The sequence below is a fragment of the Myotis yumanensis genome, unplaced genomic scaffold (genome assembly GCF_028538775.1).
Source record: "Myotis yumanensis isolate MYYU_CA2020_CCGP unplaced genomic scaffold, mMyoYum1.0.hap1 SCAF_11, whole genome shotgun sequence".
In the NCBI taxonomy this organism is placed as follows: domain Eukaryota; kingdom Metazoa; phylum Chordata; class Mammalia; order Chiroptera; family Vespertilionidae; genus Myotis; species Myotis yumanensis.
Genome location: NW_027223762.1, coordinates 71243531 through 71269663, shown reverse-complemented (window position 1 = coordinate 71269663; position 26133 = coordinate 71243531). Strand labels below are relative to the sequence as shown.

Here is a 26133-nt window from a genome sequence, read left to right as displayed (position 1 = left end):
GCGCTGCTCTCTCACGTGGTCCTGAGTGGGCCCTCTGTGTGCTGGACGGTAAGTGACCGAGGTGGCTGGCCCGCTCCTGTGCACTTGCACACTTGTTCCCTCACTGCTGGCCAGCAGTCGTGCCAGACAGACTGCTCCATCTCCCCCTCAGAGTGGCCCAGGCACTGGCTCTTCAGCCTGCCTTGTTAGCCCTGGAGCCCTGTGTCTGTCTCCCCAGCCAATCTCCCCTGCTCCAGCCTGCAGACGGTGAGCAGCAGGCGGGGCCAGTCCCTACCCCAGGAATGAGGAGTGTGGTGGCGTGTGCCCGCCCTTGTCCCGGTCAAGCCCGCTGTGTGAGCCCCAGCAGCTCCCCTTTGCAGCAGGCAGCGCATGGTCAGGGTGCAGATACAGAAACTGAGGCCCAGGGAGAGGAAAGCAGTGTTGGGAACTGACTTTGGTCACGAAGGTATGATGCCACTTAACCTGCTGTTTACCTTTCAACTCCAAAACCCTTTGGGTGTGGGGCTCCGGACAAAACAGAATTTAGCCAGAGCATCTGTGGAATTTTCCTGCATTGGGTGCTTCCGTCCCCAGGCCCTGGATGTCACTGGATGTCGTTCTCTCACTGTCAGCCCTCGCCCCACAGAGTGGCCAAGGGGCCTGGAGCATGGGCATCTGTGGGCGTGGAGTGACCCTCCCATGGGGCTGAAGACATCTTCCTCTGAAAATGCCCTAGTGCAGCGATTTCCCACCAGTGTGTCTCAAGACTAAAACATGCAATACCTGACTATTTAGTCAGAGGACTGACCTCTTTTCCCTGAGATTGTCAAATAAAAAAGTGACAACAGCCAACACAACAATAACCGTCTGGAGTGAGTGAATCAAAATTATACCTATTTTTTGTCAGATGGGAAAATATATTTTTTGGTGTGCTGCAGAATTTAAGTAATTAATTTATGTGCCGTGAGATGAAAAAGGTTAAAAGTCGCTACCCTAGAGACAGAAACTGCATGTCCTTCCCTAAAGCCTCGAAATATTTCATGAACTAAGTGCCAACTTTGCCACTCGGCATGTTTGAAATACACCACCCTTGGCAACTGGAACCCTCTCGTTCCCATTCATTCACTCTGGTCACCAGTGGCCACTGGATAATGCTGGCGAGGTGCTGGTGTCTTTCTGCGGCTGCATTTGGCTTATGGTCGACAGGTGTTTACCTGTGCAAAGTGGTTTTAGGACCGAAGATTCAGTGACACAGTTCCCCATGTAAGTACCGCTCAGTTCTCCTTATAAATGGTCTTTCTTCATTGAGCAGACTTGTGGGGAGCTTTATTATATCTCCACATGACAGTGTGAGCAAGCAGGCTTGTGCAAGGGGACCATTCTAGGCAGGTGGCTGTGGCCCCTGCGTGCTTTGCTGAATTCTAGGACAGGGTGAGCCGCTGCTTGCTGTCAGTGTGATACTGGGCTGGACCTGAGTGTCCGGTAGCTGTGGCCCAGGGTTGCCCCACCCTCACCCCCTCCAGCTGGGCTTCCTTTCTTTGGTGCAAAGTGTCAGCCACAGCCTTTTGCCTTTCCTTTCCTCTTTTTTATGAGTCTGCCACCTTGGGGTGGCTTAATAGCTCAACACTGTGCACTTCAAAAACTTGTCAAGTTTAAATAAGCAGAACAGTGTGAAGGAATGTGGCACCTCAGGGACCCTTCTGGGCTCCCCTTGCTCTAAAATGTTTCCTGTGTTCTACTTTCTTCCTGTTTTGCCTCTACTCCTGTAGCTCCCATATTATCCCATTTTGGGGCTAAGACTTTGGAGGTAAAGTCACACCCCAGGGAACCATAGGTTATATACTGCTGATGGCCATCTTGTCTGTTGTGGTTTAGCTTATTAGTGCAAGTCACGGAGGGCCTGATGGATGTCAAGTGTCAGTCTTGCCTGGTCTAGGGCATGAGGGTCCCACAGGGCTGGCAGGCTGGTGAGGGGTTAAAAATGAAAGGGGTGGTCATTTCTAGACAGGTATAACTGGCTGTCCTGGAAGGCAGAAAGGGGCAAGCTGTGGTCAGCTGTGAGGTGGCCCCTCCACTTGTCACTCCTGCCTGGATGGGGTTGCCTCCCAGTAAGGCTGGCACGGGGGATGGTGCCAGGAACCAGGAAGGCAGCACTGACATTGGGTAGGTGTGGTGATACCAGGGGTGTGATCCAGAATGATAGGTGTATAACTTCTGTTTAAAAGCAATGCATGGCTTGCTATATAAGCTTAAACACTTTATTGTTAGACTTTCTGATACCGTTGTAATAACCTGGTTATTCATTAACAGGAGAGGAGTAAAGGAAAGACCAGATAATATAGGCGTGCCGTTTGTGCAAGGAAGCTGCAGTTTAACATTCTCCAGGTCTGTCCCCACGGGTCGATGGAGGAAGGGGCTGGACAATAGACAAATGTCCAGTAAGATCTGGGTGACGTGGGAAAGTGCTTGCCCGTCAGTCACCCCTGGGAGCGAGTCATTGGCAGAATAGGTGTGGCCCCTGCAAGGGCATGAACTCTGAGGTACATAAGCTCCTGAGCAAAGGAGCCCCTCTCTCACTTTTGCTGCTTGGGCCTGACTCCTGGGTTGTAGGGCTCTCAACGCTCTGCATTCGACCACATGACCCACAGCCATGTGGACCCCACACCATGGACTGATGGACTAAATTAGCCTGATGCTGTGCCAGAATCAACTCCACATGGGACGGAAGCTCTGGGCACTGGCTTTGCTTCTAGTTCTACTGAAGCCCCAGCTACACCTGTTCCAGGACTAGGTTAAGGAAAATGGGATTTTTCAAACCGAGGGATATAGTTGCACACAAGTAAAAAGCACTCATTCCCCTGTGCGAGTCTCAGAAAATTCTTTTTCTCAAGATATAAGAACCCTACTCCCACTAGCTTCAGAGAAATCCCACCCGTGCAATTCTCTGAGAGGACAACATTGCTATTTTTAAAAAGAAAAAAAAAAGAAGTGAAACTATAGTACAGATAGTGATTTTCAGATGTACTTTATTATAATAAAATATTTTAGTTGCTACTTTATATGAAAAACCATAGGAAGAATAATACAGTGAACTTCCATTCTGCTTAAGATACATTAATTCCCAATACAATGGAAACTACATACACCCTCACCTCCCCCTAAGGTTATCATCACTCTGAATTTATGTTTTCTTTTTTCCACCAACTTAATTCTTTGTATTTTGTGACCTAGTCATCACAGATTTTTGTGCTGGGAGATGGGAAGTAAGTATTGCTTATAATTCTTAGTTTCAGTCATGTGGTGCTCATGGTCAGAAAGAGCTATTCTTGAAAATGAGCTTGTGACTGCCCAGCTGCCCCAGGTGGTAAGAGAATTGTCAAGTTCAGGGTGGGGCCAGCCCAAGCAAGGGCCGATCCTTGTGGATTATGCTTCCTCCTCCCTCTTCCTTCTGCCTGACCTGCTGGGTGGGTGTGACCTGTCCGGGTTCCCAGTGCAGAGCACAAGCTGGTCCCTGTCCACCTTTGCTGCAGAGCTGGCTCTGTTCGGTCAGGTTCTCTACCACTGGGAATCCCTGTACTCTCTGCTTCAGCCATCTTGTCATGAGCTCTGCCCTAAAGATAGCAGCCCTGGCAGCTGTCTTCAGCTCTCTGTTCCATTTTCCTTCCAGCCATCCCCCATGGACAGTGGGACAGGGCATGCTGTGCTGCGCTGCCGCCCGAGGTCTGGTGAATAGATGGGCTGTGCCCAACAGGTGGACTGCGCTTAAATTCAGTCCTGTGAAGTCTTCTCTTCCTTTCCACTCTGCCCGGAGCCTTTCCTTCTGCGTGAAGAAGCTCTTAGTCACGCCCCACCCAGTCCTTTGCAGGCAGGTGCCCTTTTGCCTCTTGTTAACTGAAGTGTGGTTGGTTCTCCTAGGAAAGCCAGAGGCCTGGAAAAGGAGTGGGGTCCTTTCTCTGCACATCCTGTATCTCTTCCCAGAGTTGACCCATGGCTGTGCTATCTTCTTTACCTCCTGTCACTGCCCTTTGTCACTCCAGATTAGCCAGGCTCTAGAGAGGAGTAGGCACTCATTTCTGAAGTCCGGTCACCTCTGACAAATTGTATCTATAGGGGCATCTTGTGTCACTAAGCCCATGCCTTCAGCTTCCCCTCTAGTCATCATTCCTGAACCCTCTACCCCCTTGCCCACCCTTGGGTCCCTAGCGTTCTGAGCTCCCACCTCCCCTCCTGCTGTGTAGCCTTCCCTAGGCTCCCCCGTTCCTCCCTGACTGTCACTTCCGCTAAAGCTTCATGTCCATAGGCGCTGAGGTACAGGAACGACCAAGCCAAAGTCACTACCCTTAAGGAGCCGTGTCGGGTGTGGCAGTTTCTGTGTGACTAGGGCAGTGGTTGGCAAACTCATTAGTCAACAGAGCGAAATATCAACAGTACAACGATTGAAATTTCTTTTGAGAGCCAAATTTTTTAAACTTAAACTATATGGGTAGGGACATTGTTATTAACTTAATTAGGGTACTCCTAAGCTGGCCTTTGCTAAAAACGTTCTCAATCTGATTGAGGTACGTTCGCTGAGGTTGACCCCTTCCAACTCTCCCATCCACACTCGTCTTGTAGCCAGTCTCACTCAACTCATGCACGAATCGCGCGCGCCTCCCCCCTGCGCTGGGTATCCCGCGCCCGCCTGCACCGCGTCTCACGTTGCCCGACCGACACCCCCACTTCTTCTAACGCCACTTCTTCAAAATAGACTCGCCCAGGTTGAAAACCGACTTCTGTGCATGGCCCACAAAGTTTCAATCGCACTGTACGTGCGCGCCCGCGCGTGGTGTTTTGTGGCAGAGTCACACTCAAGGGGCCAAAGAGCCGTGGTTTGCGGACCACTGGACTAGGGTAATGGAGGGGATGTTCTCAGGGTACTGAGGGGTTGGGAGGGGTGAGGTCCTGGAGGCAGCTCTGTAGGGAGAGCTCTTCCAGTAGTCAGGAGGGTGCAGAGAGGAAGTAGCGCCAGGGGTGAGGTGGGACGGGCATTGCCCGTGGCTGGGAGAGGCAGGAAGGTACTCAACCTAATGTACCTACGTTTTTTCCAGTTATTGAAGTCTTGCATACTTACTGTAAAGGGTTTAGAAAAACGTGGTCCCGTAGATGAAAAAGAAAATCCTGCTACTACTCCCCATGTGAACATTTTAATACATTTTCTTCTATCTTTTCCATTTTGTGTGTGTGTGCTTCTGTGTATATATTGGTGGATCTTAGAATTTACTTTTTCACTTGTCACATTCTTATAAACGCAGTGATTTTTGTTTCAGATGTCTATGTAGTGTTTCACCATGTGATTGAGACATAATGTATTGTTTCCGGGACAGGCATTTAGGCTGCTATTGAATCTTGCATTGTAGGGTGTAAACTATGTAATGCATAAATAATGCTGCAGTGAGCATCCCTGTCTGAGATCCTGCTGGGAAGCAGGGACTCTCTCTTCTAATCTCACTGTGGCCACTTGCAGCAAACATACCCCACCCCACCCCCAAAACATACACACAGAGGCTGAGTCAAGTCCAGCTTCTGCACACCTGCTTTGTGGCTGGCTGGCTGGGCCTGAAGGGGAATGACCTCATTCCACGTAGAGTTCTAGCCTTCCTGCTTCACAGAGTCCTCAGTGCGTTGCCAGCCCGTGGAAGACATACTTTAGGTTAAAGTTAAGGGCATGTGCATGAAGATGTGGATGCAGTTTTGCAGTAATTGTGCAGCCTGGTGACAGCATGGCATCTGTTTACAATCTGACATTCAAGTGAAGAAGCAGATGCTGCACTGTTGTTCCTGCTGATCATATCTATGTAAAATACACAAGTAACAACTGACTTCAGTTAAGGTGTGACTATGAGGGGGTTGCCCCTTTATTCTCCTGTACAGGAACGGTGGTAATAATTTTTCTTTTTAAAGGTTTTGTGCTTACTGTCTTTGGCTGACTGCAGGGTCAGATTCCTGGGAAGCCTCAGGGTGGGTGCTGGGTAACCTGGCTTCAGGACCACCAGTGAGTGTCTGGTTGTCCCCTACATCAGAGCCAGCTGTTGCTCAGGGGTCACTGGGGCAGCTCCTCTGGTGACAGGCTCCTTTACTTTGATTTCAGAGTATTAGCATCTTATTAATTTGAAAATATTTTGATTTTCAGTAAGACTTTTGGGAACTTTTTCATTTATCACCCTTTGAATGGCTAATCCTGATATTTGTTATATGAGAACACTCTTTTCTTGAGATAAATCTGTAATTGAGAAATAGAAATCTGTTGGAAACACCTTATTTCAAGAACTAAAATGTGCTATTTACGAACTGCCTAAATTGAATATTTCTCTTCTTCCTAAAAATTATTTAAGTTTTATTGAAAGAGTTACTGCTTATTAAAATCAGGGAGGAAGGCTGCCTGGTGAGAAAGTTAAGTTGGAAACAGAACTGTTTAAAGCAGTCGTTCTCAACCTTTCTAATGCCGTGACCCTTTAATACAGTTCCTCATGTTGTGGTGACCCCCAACCATAAAATTATTTTTGTTGCTACTTCATAACTGTAATTTTGCTACTGTTATGAATTGTAATGTAAATATCTGATATTCAGGATGTATTTTCATTGTTACAAATTGAACATAATTAAAGCATAGTGATTAATCACAAAAACTATATGTAATTATATATGCGTTTTCCGATAGTCTTAGGCGACCCCTGTGAAAGGGTCGTTTGACCCCCAAAGGGGTGGCGACCCACAGGTTGAGAACCACTGGTTTAAAGGGTTGAAGGAGCCTTAGTGGGAGACTTGCCACAGTCCACACAGCCAACCATGGCTGCTGTCCAGGGTCCTCAGTGGAGGTTTCTTTCCTGATTCCGCCCGCCCCATGGCGAGATTTTGTTTTTAGCCTTTCCGTTCTTTTCCTGGGACTCTTCAGGGGGAAAACACCGTGAGTGTGTTGACTGACTTGTGTTTTTCCTGGCATCTCACTATTAGGCCACGTTTTATGGAAATGTGCATACGTGGCAGGCGCTCTTACAGGGGCTAAGGAGCAGGTGGAGCCCTGGGGCACTTAGTGAAGCAGCAGAGGTGCTGTGAGCCTTTCTGGGTCCCCAGAGTCTGGGAAGTTTGAAAATTCTCCTCCTTATCCAGGCCAGCCCCCATCCCCCACTCTTTTCTTGCTCTTGGTCCTGTTCTGAAAGAGGATGCCCTTCAGTGTTTCTGGCCTTTGGCGTCAACCTGTGTGCAGGGTTTGTCTTGATGGGCTAAGGTGTGGAAACCATTGAGAGGCAGATGAGCCAGAAGTGAGACTGGAATTAGAACAGGCTGAGCTCCCTGGAGGTGCCCAAAGGCCCTGCAGTTTGGGACGGGCAAAGTAGGCCCAGACCACTGAGCCTTTAGGTCATGGGGCTAGATTCCAGCATCAGAGGAGTCTAGGATAGAGGCCAGTTCTTAGGAGGCCAGGCGCATGGCAGGCTCCACTCCTGATGGCCTCTGCTGGGAGGGAGCTGTCCTGGGAGGAGCCTGCTGGCTGTGACCTGGAGCTCTTGTGACTGTGACCTCAGCCAACAGCAGGAGGTGGGCAAGGGGGAGACTGAAGCCAACACCAGGCTGCCCAGCAACGTGCACTGATCGGCTCCTGCGGAGGTCAGAGGTAGCTGAGTAGTGCTCTCTGGGGAGATGAAGTATAGGTTTTCATTCTTACTCTTTTTTTTTTTTTTAATATTTCTTTATTGATTTCAGAGAGGAAGGGGGAAGGTGAGAAAGATAGAAACATCAATGATGAGAGAGAATCATTGATCAGCTGCCTCCTGCACACCCCCTACTGGGGATCGAGCCCGCAACCCAGGCATGTGCTTTTGGCCGGAATCGAACCTGGGACCCTTCAGTCCACAGGCTGATGCTCTATCCACTGAGCCAAGCCGGCCAGGGCTTATTCTTACTCTTAAAAAAAGGAAGTTCTAGTTATTCAGAGCTAAGATTACTTTTAAATATTATAATAGTTTTAGGTTTTCAGAAAAGTTACAAAGATAGCACAGGGTTGCTCTCTATCCCGCCACCCCTCGCCCCCCTGTTGTTAGCATCTCACGTTACCCTGGTACATATGCTGCATCAGGAACTCAAGTCCATGCTTGGCTTAGATTTCCTGAGGTGTGTGGTTTTTTTTTTTTTTTTTCTTTTTTAATCTAATGTCCTTTTTCTGTCCCAGGATCCTATCCAGGGTACCATCTGATGTCCACTTGTTTTGTTTCCTCAGGTCCTCTTGGTTGTGAGAGAGTCTCAGGCTTTTCTTGCTTTTGATGACCTTGACAATTTTGAGAAGTAATGTTCACCTATGTGTAGAATGCCTGGGTTTGTCTGATGTTTTTCTCATGATTATGCTGGGTTATGGGTTCTGGTCACATCATAGCAGGGTACAGGCTGTCAGAATGACTCTTCACTGTGAGTTGACCTTGGTCGCCTGGCGAGGTGGTGGTTGTCAGGCTGGTCTGCTATAAAGTCACCCTCCCCACCTCCCTGTAGTGTTCTCTTTGGAAGGCAGTCATTATGTGCGGTCCCCAGGGAAGGGGTGGGAGTTAGGCTGTGCCTCTTTGAGGAGCGGGTATTTACATAAATTACTTGGCATTCTTCAATATGGCAGATTTGTGTTTTCTCCATTTATTTACTTATTCAATCATTTATATCAGTATTGACTCAGGGATATTTATTTTATAATTTAGGTTATAATTCAATGCCAGTTTTGTTTTGTTCCATAGAGAATGCTTTCAGTTGGCTCCTGTGTCCCTTTGACATATGCCCATTATTATGAGTTTTTTATTTTTATGTTTTTGAGCACGTCTTGCCTTGCTGCCACTTAAGGTGCCCCAGGATCATCTTGTAATTTCCCGTCCCCACCCTAGAGTCAGCCATTTCTCCGAAGAACCCATTTTATTGGGGCATAGTATTAGAGACCGAGATCTGGTCACTGAGTGGTTCAAGTTACTGTAATTTCAGTTTCTATGTATTCAACTTAGCCACAAGAGCAAAACCTGTAAGCAGCAATGTTAGCAAGAAATAACTGAAAATCTCTCTCCGTTGACCAGTTCTGTACCCTTATTGGGCTCTACAGACAGTTTAGTGGTTATAAACCTGATGCACACCTCGTTCTGTTTCTGCATTTGTCTCTATTCTGGGGATGTCCTTATACACAGGCTCTCACTCAGCTCTGCAGTCACACACTCTCTTACTGGCTGCTGGTGAGGGCGCAGTGAGAAGGTCTTGAATGAATGATACCTGCTCCCCGAGTCCTGTGGGGCTCTTGGTCAAAAGCCGTAAAGTCTAACTTGAGAAAAGGACCCAATGGAAGAGGAGTTTTATACACATGATGAGCTCTGTAAACAGGAAGCGCAGCCTGAGGTCCTTAGAGAGAGGGTTGCTGGGGCTGGGACTCAGGGGGAGGAGAGTGGGGTGGTGCTGGCTCCTGCAGTCTGGGAGGGGAGGGAGTATTGTGAGGATGGTAATGTGGAAGTTACAAGTGCAGGGGACTGATGGAAGTCTTGCACCCCAACCTAAAGATTCTGGATCCTTGCCTTTTAAGTGTGTGTGTGTGTGTGTGTGTGTGTGTGTGAGTGATGTTATCTTTGACTCTTAGTCCAGGGCTGGTGGCAGGCTGACTTGGAAATGCTGGATTGGGCCACGAGAGTCCTCAGGGTCAGGGGAGTTGGGCATCATCTCCTGGAGAGCCTAGTGGGTAAAACTGGGCAAGTGCAGGAGCCTTTCCCTGTTATTGTCCTCATTGTCGGCAAAGAGAGATGGCCCTGTCATGCTGAATGACTGCTGGCCACTGGGGACACTGAGCTGTCACTTACACTCCATCTGTTGACACCACCAGTTCCAAGTGGTTTAGGGTCTTAGGGATTCTGGACCATGTGCTGGAACCAAGTTGCCTAATGCCTTTGACAGTCTCATTCTCAGAGAAATTTATCCCTAAAGTTTTCTTCTTGGCAGAGAAAACTCTGCTCCTCACTTCCTGAGGCTGAGAGGATACAGAGGAACGTGCCCCCGCCCCCCCCATAACTATGGATACATATTTGTTTCTGGGAGATGGTGTGGGGGCATCTTTAACTGTTTGGTCTGAGTTTTGTCCTTGGATGACATGACAGGGTTTTTACATCTTCCCCTGTGCAACTGCCAGATCTTGCTGCCTTTTCTGCTCCGTCTGTGTGGAAAAACATCTTTGTAGGATCCACGTGCATATGGAGTGACATGGACCATCTAGAAAGGCCCAGGGTGATAGCGTTTATCCGGAAGTCCTTCAGGTCTCAGAAGTATAGTGGCTGGGACCTAGGTGGGAGCTGTGGTGATGGTGAGAAGTGCTTGATTCTGGGTGTGTCACCAGGACTTGTTTGATGGGTTGTATATGGGGAGAGAGGGAGCAAGGAAGACTCCATGTTTTTGGCCCCACCACCTGGAGAAGAGTGCTGTTTGCTGAGGTGGAGAAGACCCCAGGAGGAGCAGGAGGGAACAGGGAGCAACACTGACAGTCCCATGGAGTTGAGTGTGGCCTCTCCTAGGGCTGGGTTTCCTGCTGGTTTCTTCTCTGACTATTCCTTAGCACAGAGAAATTTCTAAAAGGAGAGGAGAAGATGGTTTCACAAACAGTGCCTGGCTTTGGAGAATGGCACCCACGTGAACATGAAGGTGGCCATGCCGGGGGCACTGTGTCTGTCCCATGAGGGTTCTCAGTTGGGCCTTGAAGCGGTACCCGGAGTCCCTGCACCTGTGGTGCCTCCTGGGGAAGGGTGTTTGACACTTCACTGGTTGAATGTGAGGTACTTCTGGAGGTATCTGGTCTGGTTCTGTCCTTACCCCCTTTTTATCCTCATGGGGGTGCCTTCCTTCTCTTGTTCTATTTGAAACCAGGACTCCACTCCATGTCTCCTTGCCCTAGAATCACCACTGATCTGTGGCACCAGGGCCTGCTAGTGGATGAGGTGGGCCGGTGGCGACTGCTTGGTGAGGGTGCAGAGGTTGTGCCTGCATCTGGCCAAACAACACTATGAGGAGAAATATTCAGTCCTTTGGATGTCACAACATAAAGTTTTGGGTTTGTTTGCTTTCCAAAATCATTGTTTTATAACACATGGACTCTTTCTGTTTGGAACAAAATAAAAGTTTCCACAGAAAAAAAGAGGTGTTTTAATGCTGACTTGTTTTTTTAAAAATATATTTTATTGATTTTTTACAGAGAGGAAGGGAGAGAGATAGAGAGTTAGAAACATCGATGGGAGAGAAACATCGATCAGCTGCCTCCTGCACATCTCCCACTGGGGATGTGCCCGCAACCCAGGTACATGCCCTTGACCGGAATCGAACCCGGGACCCCTCAGTCCGCAGGCCGACGTTCTATCCACTGAGCCAAACCGGTTTCGGCTAATGCTGACTTGTTAATTAAAAAAAAATTACAGTGGGGAAAAAGAAAAGGAAACTGCATTTCTTTATGGTGATGGAGAAAAAAAAAATCAAAACCCAAACTGGGTCAGACAGACAGTAGCAGGAACAATAAGTTCTGTCTGCATCTAATCGCAGCTGAAACCCTGTTAATCAAAACCAAGTTGTGTTTCCAAAAGGAAGTGGGAGGTGAGCTTTGTGTACTTCCAGAGGTAGTAACAGTCAGATGGCGGGGGTTTTCAAGTCTGGGATAATGTCTCTGCTTTGGCAGCTGCCTCCCTGAAAGCTCCCTGGCCAGAATATCAGCAGTTTGCTAAGTACTGACTCTGGGTTTCAAAGGCTGGTGAGGATCCCCATTTCATTTCATAGATCCCCAGTCTGGGACTTGAGAGGGTCCAGAGTCCATCCAGTCCAGTGTTTAGCTCCTGCATGGTAGCGCCAGCATTGGAGCCATCCTACCCGACCCCCTGCCCATCAGGTGGAGATGGTTGTCTGGTGTCTCACATTCCCAGCTCCCTTCTTAATTTGGATTCTGGGAATGCTATTTCCTTGGGGCGTGGGCAGCACTGTGTGACTTCCAGGAATATGCCAGCAACTCCCGTCTCTCCCATGCTGGTTATCCCAAGCCAGTTGTGTTTTGGGGGTAGGGTGAGCACCACATTTCTTTTGGATGTTGATGAGAACACTTTTACCTTCTCAGCTGAGTGGCCCAGAATGAAATGAGTGCCTGATGTGTAGAGAGGGCTACTTGAGGGGGTTTATTTATGAAAGATGTGTGGCTTGCCTACTACTCTGACCTCCTGATCTGTGATCACACACCTCTCATGCATGGTAACATTTCTTCACATTTTACAGATGACTTGCTAATCACAATACATTTATATAGGTGGCTGTGACTTTTAACAAGCAATGTATTTTTAAAGGTATGGTGTAGTGACTGTTGTGAGGGTTTCCTCATATTCTGCTGGTTAATGCCAGTTTTCCTAAAATGGAGTATTAGACAAAAGGAACTTGTACATAGTATGTTGTTGATTGTATTAGAAAGAAGGCGAGCCCCAAAACCATGGGTCCTGGTAGAACACAAAGGATACTCGGGAGCCAGACAGCAAGGCAAATATCTTTACTTCTGCAGAAGGGTGTGCAGCCAACATAGGGTAAGCACGCACACTGAGGGGAGAATTCCTCTTGGGGTTTTACCCCTGACGCATACCATCTGTCCCTTACTCTTGATTGGTCAAAATTTAGGCTCACATTCTTGAGTGATTGGCTAATTTAAAGGAAAAAGTGATGTCAAAGATTACTAGTTTATTCTCACAATTGTCAGAAATTAAGTATACACTTTTTGGGGATCTACATCTGGAATGGCAGTATTAGAAGAGCTCTGCAGATCTGCTCCTCAGCAAAACAACAATAATTGGTAAATATTGTTTTAAGAAAGCAATCAATTAAAATAATAGGACAATTAAAATGTCCTAAGTGTTTACAGCAAATAAGGAAACATTTATTCAAGAAAATCTAAATTTTAGTAACAACAGCAAGAGTCTATGGCACTTGAGTCATGACCCACTCCTTCCCTTCCAGCTCAATAGGACAGAAGCTATTCCCTGCCTGGGTGTGGCCAAGAAGATGTGGCTCCCTGTCCCCAAGTTTCTTCCTGGGAGGGGCAGGCTGCCAGCATTTCTCATTCCTCTCAATCTCCATGTTGTAGATGCTAAATTACAGGAAAATGTAGCCAGCCCTACTCATGGGGTGGAGGCTCTATACCAAGCTGAGACTACTGGGGCCCCAGTTGTCCTCTGGCACCCCAGTTTGCTCATAGGGTAGAGGTTCAATTTCAGAAGAGTCAAGCCAAGAAGATCAAAGGCTACTGCTCCACCCAGGACTCATCATAAAGTAGGGTTGTCCTTTGAGCGATGTGGGCCCTTGTCCTTGATTTTGACTCCAGAGCAGTGACTCAGAGAATTTGCCAAGGAGGAGAGAGGTAGGCCATAAGAACAGAAAGCTCTGAGGTGTTCCCCCAAGGTACTGAATTCATTCATAACAGAGCGTGGGGATGATCAAACCTAAGGGTGCGCTCAAAAACAAGGAGATTTTGGTGGTAAGCATCTAACAAGAGCTGGTAGCTCCATGAAAGCAACAGTTGAAACTGTAGGCTAGAGACAGCCAGGGAGAGAGACTGCCAAGGCGAACCCACCTGGGGTCAGAACAAACCTCAAACATTGATCTAAAAAATTATCCTACAGAAAAGCCTTAATTTAATTAGATCAGGTTGTTCAGTAGTTGATGCCCCAGGGCCTTGTCAAAAAACTGTAGAGCAATGACCAGCAATTCATGGAGCCTATCACAATTCATGTGACAACAATAGAGGCAGGCAGCCTAACAGATCAGGGAAGAGAAAAAGAGCCCTGATAAATCCATTGCGGTCCCAGGGAGATTACACACATTCAAGGCAGTGCCCCCTGGGGAGCAGCATTAGAAGCTGCGTGCTGTGGGTGAGGGATGGGGGAGGATAGACTTCACTGAACCAGTCTAGCCAATTCACTGAAAAAACTAAGCAATCAAAGACAAGCCTGAGGAGGGGGACCAGTATTCAGAACTGCTACCATATATTATTGAAAGCGTCCAATTTTCACAATAAAAGGATAAGACATGTAAAGAAATAGGAAAGTGTGATGGAGAAAATAAAAGCAACAGAAACTGCCTGAGAGAAAGCCCAGATGTTGGATTTAACAGATAAAGATTTTAAATCAGCCATTATAAATACAATTGACCTTTGAACAGCAGTGGTTTGTGAACTATACGGGTCCACTGGTATGTGGATTTTTTTTCAACAAATAGTACAGTCAGCCTTTGGTATCTGAATGTGTTGCGTCCATGGCTTCAACCAACTATGATCAACAGTATTTTCACATTCCCAATCATGGCTTTCCAATTACAGATTCCCAGTTGCAGGTTGAAAATACTGTTTTCCATCCATAGTTGGTTGAATCTGTGGATGCAAAGGTCCAGATGTAAAGTAAAAATTTATACACAGATCTGTGACTGCATTGGAGTGGGGTGGGGGTCGGCACTCCTAACCCGCACATTGTTCAATGGTCAACTGTATATTCAAAGAACTAAAGGAAATAATGCTTAAGGAAATAAAGGCAGGTATGTCTGGTCAATTAGAGAATATCAATAAAGAGACAGAAAGTGCCCTGGCTGGGTGGCTCAATTGGTTGGAGTGTCATCCAGTACACCAAAAGGTTTCAGGTTCAATTCCCAGTCAGGGCACATACCTATATTGTAGGTTCAGTTCTTGGTTGGGGAGCTTATGGGAGGCAACACATACCTCTCTCTCTAAAAATCAATGAACATATTCTTGGGTGAGGATAAAAAAAGAGACAGTAAAAATCAACCAAGTGAAATTCTGGAGTGAAAAATTCATTAGAATGTTATAACAGTAGATGTCAACTAGTAGGGGTAGAATCACTAAACTTGAAGATAGAGTTATAGAGATTATACAGTTCAAATGATGGGGGGTTGGGGATGAAGAAAATGAACAGAACTTCAGAGAAACGTGGGATACCCTTAAGCACACCAACATACACATGATACAAGTACTAGAGGAGAGCAGAGAGAAAGAACAGGTAAACATTAGAAGAAATAATGGCTGAACACTTTCCAAATTTGATGAAAAACAATCTACATATTCAAGAAACACAATAAATTCCAAGTAGTATAACTACAAAGAAGTCCATACTCAGGCCCATCATAATGAAAAAATGTTGAAAGAGAAAGAGGAAAGCTAGAAAGCAGCAAAAGAAAATTGACTGAGATTGTACCAGGAAGTCCCAATAAGATTAACAGCAGACTTCTCTTTAGGAATAGTGGGGACCAGAAGGTGGTGGTATAGCATAGTCAGCATCTTGCAAAAAACCCCCAAACCATCAACCAAGGATCTCATATCTAGCAAAACTGTGTCTCAAAATTGCAGACAAAATAAAGACATTCTCAAATTAAAAAAATAAAATAAAAGACAAAGTAGGCTTTGTTGTCAGCAGACCTGCCATTATAGGAAATATGAAGGAAGTTCTTCAGGCTAGAAGCAGATGACCACAGGTGGTAATTCAAGTCCATGAAAAGACAGTGCCAGTAAAGGTAATTATGTTATTTTAAAAGATAATGTAAGTGCATTCCTCCCCCTTAATTGATTTAAAAAGCAATTTTGTAAAATAATATATATACCGGCACACCTCATTTTATTGTGCTTCACAGATAGTGCGTTTTCATTAATATCGAAGTAAGACCCTCCACTAGCAAAAAGATTATGACTTGCTAAAGGCTCAGTTGATGGTTAGCATTTTTTAGAAATAAAATATTTTTAATTATGATATATATCTTGTTTTGTTTAGACATAATACTATTGCACACTTAATAGACCACAGTCTAGTGCAAACATAACTTTTTATATGCACTGGGGAACCAGAAAGTTCATGTGACTTGCTTTATTGTGAAATTTGCAGTATCTGTGGTATGCCTATATATAATTATATGTTGGGCCTATAACCTTTAGAAAAGGAATGTATTTGACAATAGCAGCATGAAGGAGACAAATGAGAGAGAAGCTGTATTGGGATAAGGAAATTACACTGCATTAGGTAACTTGAATCCACGGGAAATAATGAGGAGAACCAGAAGTGGTAATGAGAAGGTTAATATAACAAACTAATACATGCACACTTTCCTCTCTTCCCTCAGCTTCTTTAAAAACACTATGTATATATAATGATAACATTGATTTTGAGTTTGTAGTATATATAGATGTAATATGTGTAGAAATAATTAAATAAAGAGGAAGAGGGATGATATATCACTATCATTGGGATTGTGTGTGTAAAGGAATGAAAGGTTACAATAGAAGATAATGCCCGTGGCCTGGGCAGGCTTTGTTGTGAGGAGCAGATGACAGAGCAGAGGACACACAGTGCACACCTCTTGGGCGCTGCACAGTGTAGGACAGCAGGTCGGGCCCAGGGCCACATCTGCAGTGCCCAGAGTGTGTAATCTGCCCGGGATCAGATAGCTGAATTAAAATCCGAACCAGACCAAGAGCAAGGGCTCTGACTCCACATCCGTTGTTACCGTGCCATTTCTCTGCCTCTCGTCTGTGGTTGATGGATGGGCTGGGCATAGGCACGGCTTCGCTGAGAGATGCTGCAGACTTTTGGCCGCGTTGCTATTAGGAGCTCTGGCCCAGTGCAGGGTCTCTGACTTACCCAGGACTTCCGTTGTCTTCATCCATTAGTGCCTGCTCCCTCCTGCATTGTATTCTGCACAGATCTGTGTTTGCATCTGGCCCCGTCCAGAACCTAGTCTTCACTGAACCCTGGCGATGGTGCTGGATGATAGTCCTGGGATGTTGGGTGGGGCCCGTGTTGGGCTGATGGGAACAGCATTCCTAATCTGATGGAGGCCTGCTACCCGGGCCTCCCATCAGGATCCAAGCCTGCCCGGAAGGAGGCAGGGCCTCAGCTGGCTTGCAGATGGCTTGTTGCATACTAGCTTCACTTTTTAGTGTTTCTAGTAATTTCTTCTAATGGGAGATGGGAGCAGTTCTAAAAATGAATTTTTAAGGTACATTTTCCCTGATCTCTTTATTACCCAATTTTCAAGAATGTTAAAAATAAAAGTGAAAGCACAGTAGAGATTTTAATTAGTTTTCTCTGTCCTTGCTCATGGCAGTGCTAATTTTAACATAGTGATATGTGACAGGGAGATATTTCATGGGGTCTTTGTTCTCAGTGTCTTCTCTACATTTCAGAACTCAGCTGTGAATTTTGGAGAAAAAGAAATGATGACAGAAGTACCTTTTGATGTTTTTCTTATTATTTGGATATCTGATTGTTAGCATTTCTAAACAAAGGTCGAACCAGCTTAGGAATCTCTGGAGCAGCGGTTCTCAACCTGTGGGTCGCAACCCCTTTGGGGGTCAAACGAACCTTTCACAGGGGTCGCCTAAGACCATCGGAAAACACATATATAATTATATATTGTTTTTGTGATTAATCACTATGCTTTAATTATGTTCAATTTGTAACAATGAAATTGGGGGTCACCACAACATGAGGAACTGTATTAAAGGGTCGAGGCATAGGAAGGTTGAGAACCACTGCTCTGGAGCAAGGCCACAGTGACAGAAAGGGACGCTGGTTCTGGCAACTCTGAGCAGTCTCTCCACTGCACACTTAGGTGAGTCGCCTGGGAGGGCCGGTGAAGGCAGAAGGTGGCCCTGGGGGTCGGTATTTGCTAATAGACCTGGCACTGAAGGCACTTACCAAGTGGTCTTCTTATTTCCTTTTGTGGTTGTTGATTTTGGCTTTTGTTTTGTTTTGAAAAACATACACATTTAACTTTGTCATTGTCATTTAAAGCTTGATTTTATAAAACACCAAAAGATAATTTTTAAGAGTTCTGTATCACTGGAATTTAGACAATAGAAATAGTGATATAGTTTTGTAGGTGTAAATTAAAATTATTAAAATCAAATAATTGAAGATTTTCTTAAAATTAGGAAATTATACAAATGAAATAAAAGGCAAAAGGACCTCATAGCAACATTTTGTTATTGTGGATTATCAATTACTTTAGGCCTAAACACAGATTCCACATATTCAGACTTCTTTTGCTGTGTTTCATATTTACCTATATTCTGAATCAAGCCACTTGACCAAAAAGTCTGATTTAGGAAGACATTGAGCTCTCGAGCAGAAGTTTTCCATCTCCAGTTACCACCTTCAAAGGAGTTGACATTAATGATAGTGCTGATGTAGATCCTTTTTGAACAGTGTGCAAAATTTATGTCAATCCTATGGGAAGTTAAACAGGTACCAGAAAAATGGGACAATTATGCGCATTTCAGTAAATGACAGTGTTGCTTTCCCCACTAAAAATTAGTCAACGGAATAAAACATGAACTGCAGTTGACTTGGTTTCAGGAAATACACAGTTGAGAATTCCATCACGGTTCTTGTCCCATCTCCAGTCATGGACAGGATTTTGTAGGCCACTGTGCTGTTTGCTTTGTGGATTGTAGTTGTGAAGGAACGCAGGTGGACTTGCTCTGAATTGGTGATGAACTGTGGTCCCGACTCTTCCCACTTTTTAGGTACAACTACAGCTTTGTATAAATCAGTAGTTCAGGTGAATAAGACACTCCCAGTAGTGACAGAAATGTCGGTAGCTGTGATCTGTCTGACCACCGAGCAGATTTCACCTTGGCTAGCTTTCTGAGGATTTTCTCTAGGTGCATTGTCACCTTTGGCCGTCTCGTCACACTCAAACTGTCATCTTCCAAGCACCTCCCCACTTTAAGTATTCGAGATGACTACCATATGTTTCTGAACTGAACACTCATATAATCAGTCTCTCCGTTGTTCCACCACAGTGTTTGGGTATTTCATAAGCTCAGGATCAGTAGTTACAGCAAGGTGAGTCCGTATTTCTGCACTTGAGTAAAGGTTTTAGACGGGTAAATGACATGCTGATATAAAATGCTATTGATGCCAAATGAGAGGAACTCGGCCATGATATTGGCACTTCCATGTAGACCCATCGACGTGGCACGTACCCACCACAGACGGCTACCACAGGGCCCGCAGCAGCTTCCCGCCACTGGTTTCAAAAGTAACCTGGGCCCTAGCTGGTTTGGCTCAGTGGCTAGAGTGTCGGCCTGCAGACTGAAGGGTCCCGGGTTCGATTCCAGTCAAGGGCACATGCCCGGGTTGTGAACTCGATCCCCAGTGGGGGGCGTGCGGGAGGCAGCTGATCAATGATTCTCTCTCATCATTGATGTTTCTCTCTTTCCCTCTCGCTTCCTCTCTGAAATCAATAAAAATATGTTAAAAAAAAAAGTAACCTGTATTTTGTTTTTTATTTGCAGAATTGGATAGTACTTCCTTCAGAGGTAGTGAGCGTGCCTGACTTTAGGGTTAGTTGTGCTGACGACCTTCGGAGCCCCTGGAGCCCTGGCAGGACGGGAATGATGTCCCTATGTGTTGGATGTAGATGCGGCCTGTCCGCCTCATGCCACAACGCGGCCCAGCTTTACCAGGCCTGAGTGGCTTTGTACCAGGAAGTAAGAGGTTTTTTTCCCCCAAGCACAATATGAGAGTTCAGGAGAGTATCAAGACTTTTCAGATTTATCTGAATAATTAAGATTCCAGAGAGTTTTTCATTGCCTACTAGCTAAAGTGCACTCCATGGTCTGGTATTAGTGGTTCCCCAGAATTAGTGGTTCCCTTCAGCCCATTCTCTCTGTCCCTTAGAATGCTGGGCTTCCCTGCCCCCGGGGTTAATGGTCATGCCTGTGCCTTTTGAAGTTAGATCTGTCTACACTGCCTCAGGATCATCTCTGCCAGATTTAAGGTTTCTTCCTCACCCCGACCATGGCCTGGGGCATGCATCACATTTTGTCTTTGTGTTGTCTTATCTGAATGTCTCACTCCCTTGCTGTACTGTTGGATCCTTCAAGCAGGGGCCACTTCAAACTCATCTGCCTGTCCTCTCTAAGTGCCTGGTGAGGCACCTGTTGAACAAATGAATGAACAACTCTGGTTCCAGGTTGCAGGCTCCATGAACACTCCTGTCAGGGGCAGCATGTTGCAGGCCATCGACCAGGCTTGCCAGCTGAGGACTGAAATGTCCCAGTGCTGCTGTCCGTCCTCCGCCCCCTGGTCCCTCCCCTGCTGTCTTCATCTTCACCAGTCGGGGAGAGGAGCCGCACAGATGTTGCTGCCCAGTATGAGACGCTGGCGGCACTTCTCCCCGTCTGGGGTGCGCACTCACTGCAGCACTGGTGGGCCACATGGGCGCTGTCTGAGAAAGCGTGCACGGGCCTCGGAGGCACTGCCGGTAGCTCTTTTTTTAAAATTACTTTTCTTGGGTTTTTATCATTCCTGTCACCATCAGCTTTGCAGTAAGAGCTGTGGCCAGGCTCCCAGGGAAAGGTCTCATGTCAGAATCAGACTGCTACATGAGCATTTGAGGCACTGAAGGCCTTTTCAGCATCTTCTCTATATGCCCCCCCAACAGTGATTGGTTAAAACAGGTTTTAACCAGTTTTGCAGGTGCTGTACGCCTTGCCGGAGTATGTGTGATGGCTTTGTTTCCAGGGTACGTAGAGACCGAGACTTCTCTCCCCAATTACTGTTTCTTGGTGTGGAAGCTAAAATGAGACTGGTTGGGAGCTGCCCCCGTGGAGGCCTTGGGCAGGTTGTCCCTGGTCTCCTGGCTCACTGCCGTGTTCCAGAAATAACTTCGTCTTCCCAGCATTCATCGATCTGTGGTTGTGGCTTTGCATTTATAGCCCTTTATGGGATTTTGTTGTTACTCACAAAATTTTATACTCTCCCATGAAGCCAACTTTGACACATTGAATTTGAAAACAAGCTTTCCTCTTGATTATAAAAATAAACTAGACCTGTCCAACCCCAGTCATGCCAATTACTGTCATCCCTGCTCTGTCAGCCGCAGTCTAGAAGGAAATAACATGTTTGGTGGTCAGTGCGCATCATAGCAGCTGGTCAAGCGGAATCAGCCCACGCACCACCCTGTCGATGGTGCTGGAGTTAGGATGGCGAGGGAGGGGCTCAGCAGGAGCAGGGTGGCGGCCGGCTGCCCCAGTGTTGCGGGTGGGAAATTCACAATGTGGTGCAGGCGAACCTGTGCCAGAATTTGAAGTAGCCTGAGGCCACCCTGTGGGATGAACCCTAGGAGCTGGGTCTGGGAGCTGGTGTGGATGCTCAGCCTCTCTTCCAGGAGTGCACTTTGCCCTCAGGTTTGTGAAAGACCAGGCTCATTTTTGGGACAATAGTGTCTCCCGAGTGGGCCAGCCATGTGAGAGAGAAACATTGATTGGTTGCCTCCCATATGCTCCTATGACCAGGAATCAAACCTGAAAACTAGGTATGTGCCCTGGCTGGGAATTGAACCCACGACCTTTTAGTGAATGGGACGACACCCAACCAACTGAGCCACCTGGCCAGGGCTGCATGTTTTATTCTTGAACTAGAGGCCCGGTGGGGTGCACGGGTGGGGTCCCTTGGCCTGGCTGGCAATCTGGGCCAATTGGGGCCGTCTTGCTCAGTCCTGATTGGGGCCAATGGGGGCCAGCTGGCCAGGGAGGGACCGCAGGAGGTTGGCTGGCTGGGAGGGACTGTGGGAGGGCCCCAGGACATGTCTGGCCCTCTTGCCCAATCCTGATTGGCCGGACCCCAGAAGCAAGCTAACCTACCAGTCAGCGTGTCAGCCCCCTGGTGGTCAGTGCGCATCATAGCAGCTGGTCGAGCGGTCAACCGAACAGTCGACTGCTTGGTTGGACACTTATCACATTATGCTTTTATTAGAGGCCTGGTGCATGACATTTATGCACTGGGGTGATGGTCCTGCAGCCTGGCCTGAACCCTCTCACAGTCTGGGATCCCTCAGGGGATGTCTAACTACCAGCTTAGGCCCGCTCCGTGGGCAGTTGGACATCCCCCAAGGGGTCCTTAGCGCTGCCACGGTGGCTGGAGAGGCTCTCGCCACTGCCTCTGTGCTTGCCAGCTGTGAGCCTGGCTTCTGGCTGAGCGGCGCTCCCCCTGTGGGAGCGCATTGACCACCAGGGGACAGCTCCTGTATTGAACGTCTGTGGTCAGTGTGCGTCATAGTGACTGATCATTCTGCCATTTGGCCATTTGCATATTAGCCTTTTAATATATAGGATTATATAGGATTGTGGAGTGTGTGCTGCCAGTGGAAACTGGGGTAGCTTGGTGACTCTTTCCCAAAGCACATGACACTTTACACACTTAATAAACCAAGATATTCTAGTGAATGAATAAAACCTGTTGGGAACAGTAAAGAGAAGGAAATGACCAAAAACCCACAGTACTCATACAAAAAGAGCAGAGAAATCTTGCTAATGGGGTTCACGTGTACGTAGGGGTGCCCCATCATGGGGACTCCAGGAAGTGGGCTTTCCAGTCTTGTGTTTTCACACAGCAAGCCATCTTCTGCGCTTTTTCTCTATACTTTCCTTGATTTCATGCAAAAGAGCAAAACGACTTGTGGAGGCTCCATGCCCAGGGTCCTTAGACCCCTGTTTGTAGTTCGGGGTCTCGCCGTGTCCCTGCTCCTCTGCCTTCATTTTTCTGGGGAGCAGTGGCTGCTGGCTGCTGCTATTTTGACCAGGTAGCTGTTTGGCCATCCAAAGTGGCCATTGTGGGAATTGGTGGCTTCAGGCCAGGTCGGGGTGGCATGGAGGGTGTGGTAGGCATGCCTTCTGGAGCCCTCGGGTTGTGTTTGTGTGATGTTTCTGTACAGCACCCCCATCCTTCATGTTATGTAAGTGTGAGTCCACTGGTGTTGGGGTTTTGTTTGTTGCTGTTACTAATCTCTTATTTTATAGTAGTTTAAGAGCACCAAGAAAAAAGAGTTTATACCTAATTTTGTATTTGTTATCTATTGTAAACAATATAAAAAACATTTAGTTAACACTGGGAGATCTTCAACTTTCCTCGTAAAGTTTGAGAAACACTTGCTGTAGGGTTTCCATTTGACTACTAAAACTTGTGGTGAGTGAGATGATTATTTTCAGCCTCCCCTGCCCCCTTTGTGGGAACTCTCCCCAACCACACTCCATCGAATGGGAGCACCCTGTGCCTGTGGCCCCACCCTCCAGCCAGGGGGGCACGTGGCCTGAGTAGGCCATGGATTGCCTTTCCTGGGAAGAGCTGGATTGAAGACTCAGGGAGAACCCATGCATTTGGTTAGAGCTGGAGAGTTTAAAGTTGGGGGCTGTCGGCTTCCTCTGTACACCATGTACACAAGGTCATTTGCAGGGATGGGGAGAATGATGTGGTGAGCAGGGGAGTTGTCTGTGCCACCGACATTGGTCTGTCAGCCATATTCCTGCTCAAGTTCTGTAAGTCAGCCACGCCTTTATGGCAAACCTACCTTCCTGCTGAAACTCACTGGGATCGGGTCCTCCACGTGCAGCCCAGGTGTCCAGCCAGCTCAGGCTGCCAGGGGTACCAGACTCGCCCTCGCTGTGACAGCCTCATCCCATCAGGACATGGCAGAGGAGTTGCCATAGCTCGGATGAGGGCCCTAGCCCCGGAGGGCACCACCTCTGGGCACTGCCATCCCGAGGAGCCCTGAGCAGCCCCTTGGCTGAAAGAACAGACCCCTCCCAATGGGGAGGGAGGAGAGAAACCGAGTTGGGGTGGCACCTGCCCTGATGCCGTCAGCTTCCACATGGCCAACTCTGAGTTGGGGAGGTAGAAGCAGGTGCCAGGCCAGGCCTTACAGCCCTAGGTTTGGATGGACAAAGAGGGGAAGAGAAGGAGCAGGCTCGGGAGTCAGTTCTCGTCTAGCTGCAGCTCCCAACCTAGGCTTTGACTGAGTGCCCTGGGCTGGGCGTCAGGGCCTGCAGCACCTTCCTCCATGCTGGTGAGGCCTTTGCAGAACCCACCCGGCAGTAACCCACTCACAGGTCACAGGGTGCTGTTGTCCTATCTCAGGCTCTTGGGCCCCCTGGGCAACATGTCTTCATTGATAAGTATTGGACGGCTTCCTCAGGCCTTTTACACGCCCATGAGGACATTTCTGAGGCACTACTGAGAGGCCTTCCTGGCCAACATCCAGGCAAACTTCAGTTCATTGTATGGGGGCCCGCGTGGCCGATGGCCAGTGGAGCAAGACAGGAGCCATGGATGTGTCCCAGAGAGGGCAGGGTGGCATGGGCACTGGTGTGCGTTGTCTCCAGCACCGAACAGGCCTCTCACAGGGATTGCAGTGCCCCGGGCAGTAACGCCATTATCTTGGTGTGTGTGTTCTGGGAACTGGTGGGGTGATCGAGTGACAGATGAAGCCTGGTGCAGGGGAGTGCGAGGAGTGATACATAGGAGCACTGGGTTGATTCTCCCCAAGAGTCAGCCTTCAGAGTCCCTGGTGCTAGCCCCTGGTGGGCCAGTGGACAGCTGCCGACCAGCCCTTCTCACAGGGAAGGTTCCAGAAGAGGCTTTAGCAGCACCAGTGTGCGCCTCAGCGTGTCCATCTCTTCTGTTGGTGTTTCTCGTGATGCATTTCCTGCCCAAGCCCCCGTTCATCTTTGCATCCCTCAGGCCTGGCCCAGGAGAGGCCTTCCCTATTTGTTGAGGAGATGGCCAGCTGTGGAGAAGAAACAGCATGAGAAAGTGTGGGTGCTTTAGAAGTGGCCAAGGTAGCCCAAGGACACCCACCACCACCGCCTCTGCTGGCACCTCCTGGACCGTGTCCTTGCTGCCCATTAACACGTCTCTGGTCCCCCAGATGCCAGCACCCAGACCCGGGTCTGCCCCCATGTCGCTCAGCAGGAACACCTTCAAACACTTTTTAGGGTGACTTATTTTCAAACCGATTTCTGTACAAAATCCCTGAAAGGCTCATGGTTGTTAGGTGAACCACTAGGGGCCCAGCTGCAGTTTTGACCCACTGTCCTGAAGACTGGACATACAGAGGAAGGACATACAGGGGTGAGGGAGCTGCCTTCCGTTGGCCTTGCTGAGGGTTGCAGTTGGGGAGCTCTGAGCAGCATGGAGGCCAGGGTGGAGCTAGTGCTGCGTGGAGACAGTCTCCGGGGCTGCGGAGGGACTGGTCAGGAGCCAGGGCGGCAGGGCTGGGTGCTGAGGCGGGTTGAAGTCCAGATCTCTGGGAAGGTAGAGCCAACAGAATGGCTTGGGTGTGGGGTGTGAGAGGAGGAGGCCAGCGGCCAGCACTGGTTTTGTTTCGTGGCTAGAGCAAGTGGAAGGGTGGGAGTTACCAGTGACTGAGATGGGAAACCAAGGGTCTGGAAGGGGGCGTGGGGAGGAGGGAAACTTGAACAATCTGGGCGTGTCCTACCCAGGGCACTTGGCCTGCCTGGTTTTTTAGAGGGACGCCCATGGCCCACTACAGGTGCTGACTCTTCCCCTTGGAGTCCCAGATGTACATTTGAGTCTGGGTTAGGCATTATATTTTATCAGCTGCCATATTCATGAAACAAGTGAGGCCGGTTAGTTAATAGATTGGGTGGCGAGCTTCCTGCCACTGCTGCCTGTTCAGTGAATAGGACAGAGAGCAGGGCTTTGGGGAGTGAGAAGCTGTCCCAGCAGTTTGATCTGCTAGTGAGAATGTGCATCAATATAGCACATTTTAAAAAAAATATATTTTTATTGATTTCAGAGAGGAAGAGAGAGGGAGAGAGAGATAGAAACATCAGTGATGAGAGAGAATCATTGATCGGCTGCCTCCTGCATGCCCCCTACTGGGGATTGAGCCTGCAACCCCAGCAATGTGCCCTTGACTGGTATCAAACCCGGGACCCTTCAGTCCGCAGGCCGACCTCTGTCCCCTGAGCCAAACCAGCTCGGGCAGCTGCACATTTTCTGTTTTCCTGGGCTTGACTTCTCAAGGCCCATTAGTTTCCCACATTTAATTCTTAGCAGCCTGGGCCGATGATTGCAGTGTACTCCTGCGTTAGGTGGTGTTCTCTGAGCGGAGCTGTGCTCACAGTGAGCCTCGCCTCACCCTCAGCTGGGAGGGACGGAGGGAGTGGGCCACCTGCAGGCTTTCTCCAGCACTGGAGGGAAGGGGCCGGGAGTTGTCTGTTGGGTATCTCGGAGGCAGGAAAAAGCCAGACTCTGTCTGGTGAGCAACAGTCGCCACAGGTGTTTAAGGTTTGTTTACCAG

General features: G+C 47.9%; 1 protein-coding gene and 1 pseudogene across 15 annotated transcripts in view; one reads left to right on the top strand and one right to left on the bottom strand.

Moving 5' to 3' along the window:
• INPP4A (inositol polyphosphate-4-phosphatase type I A) overlaps positions 1-26133 on the top strand; it is a 124171-nt gene that overhangs the window by 30053 nt on the left and 67985 nt on the right. The gene's annotated exons all lie outside the window — the stretch shown is intronic.
• Positions 18336-18997, bottom strand: LOC139019331 (mitotic spindle assembly checkpoint protein MAD2A pseudogene; annotated as a pseudogene).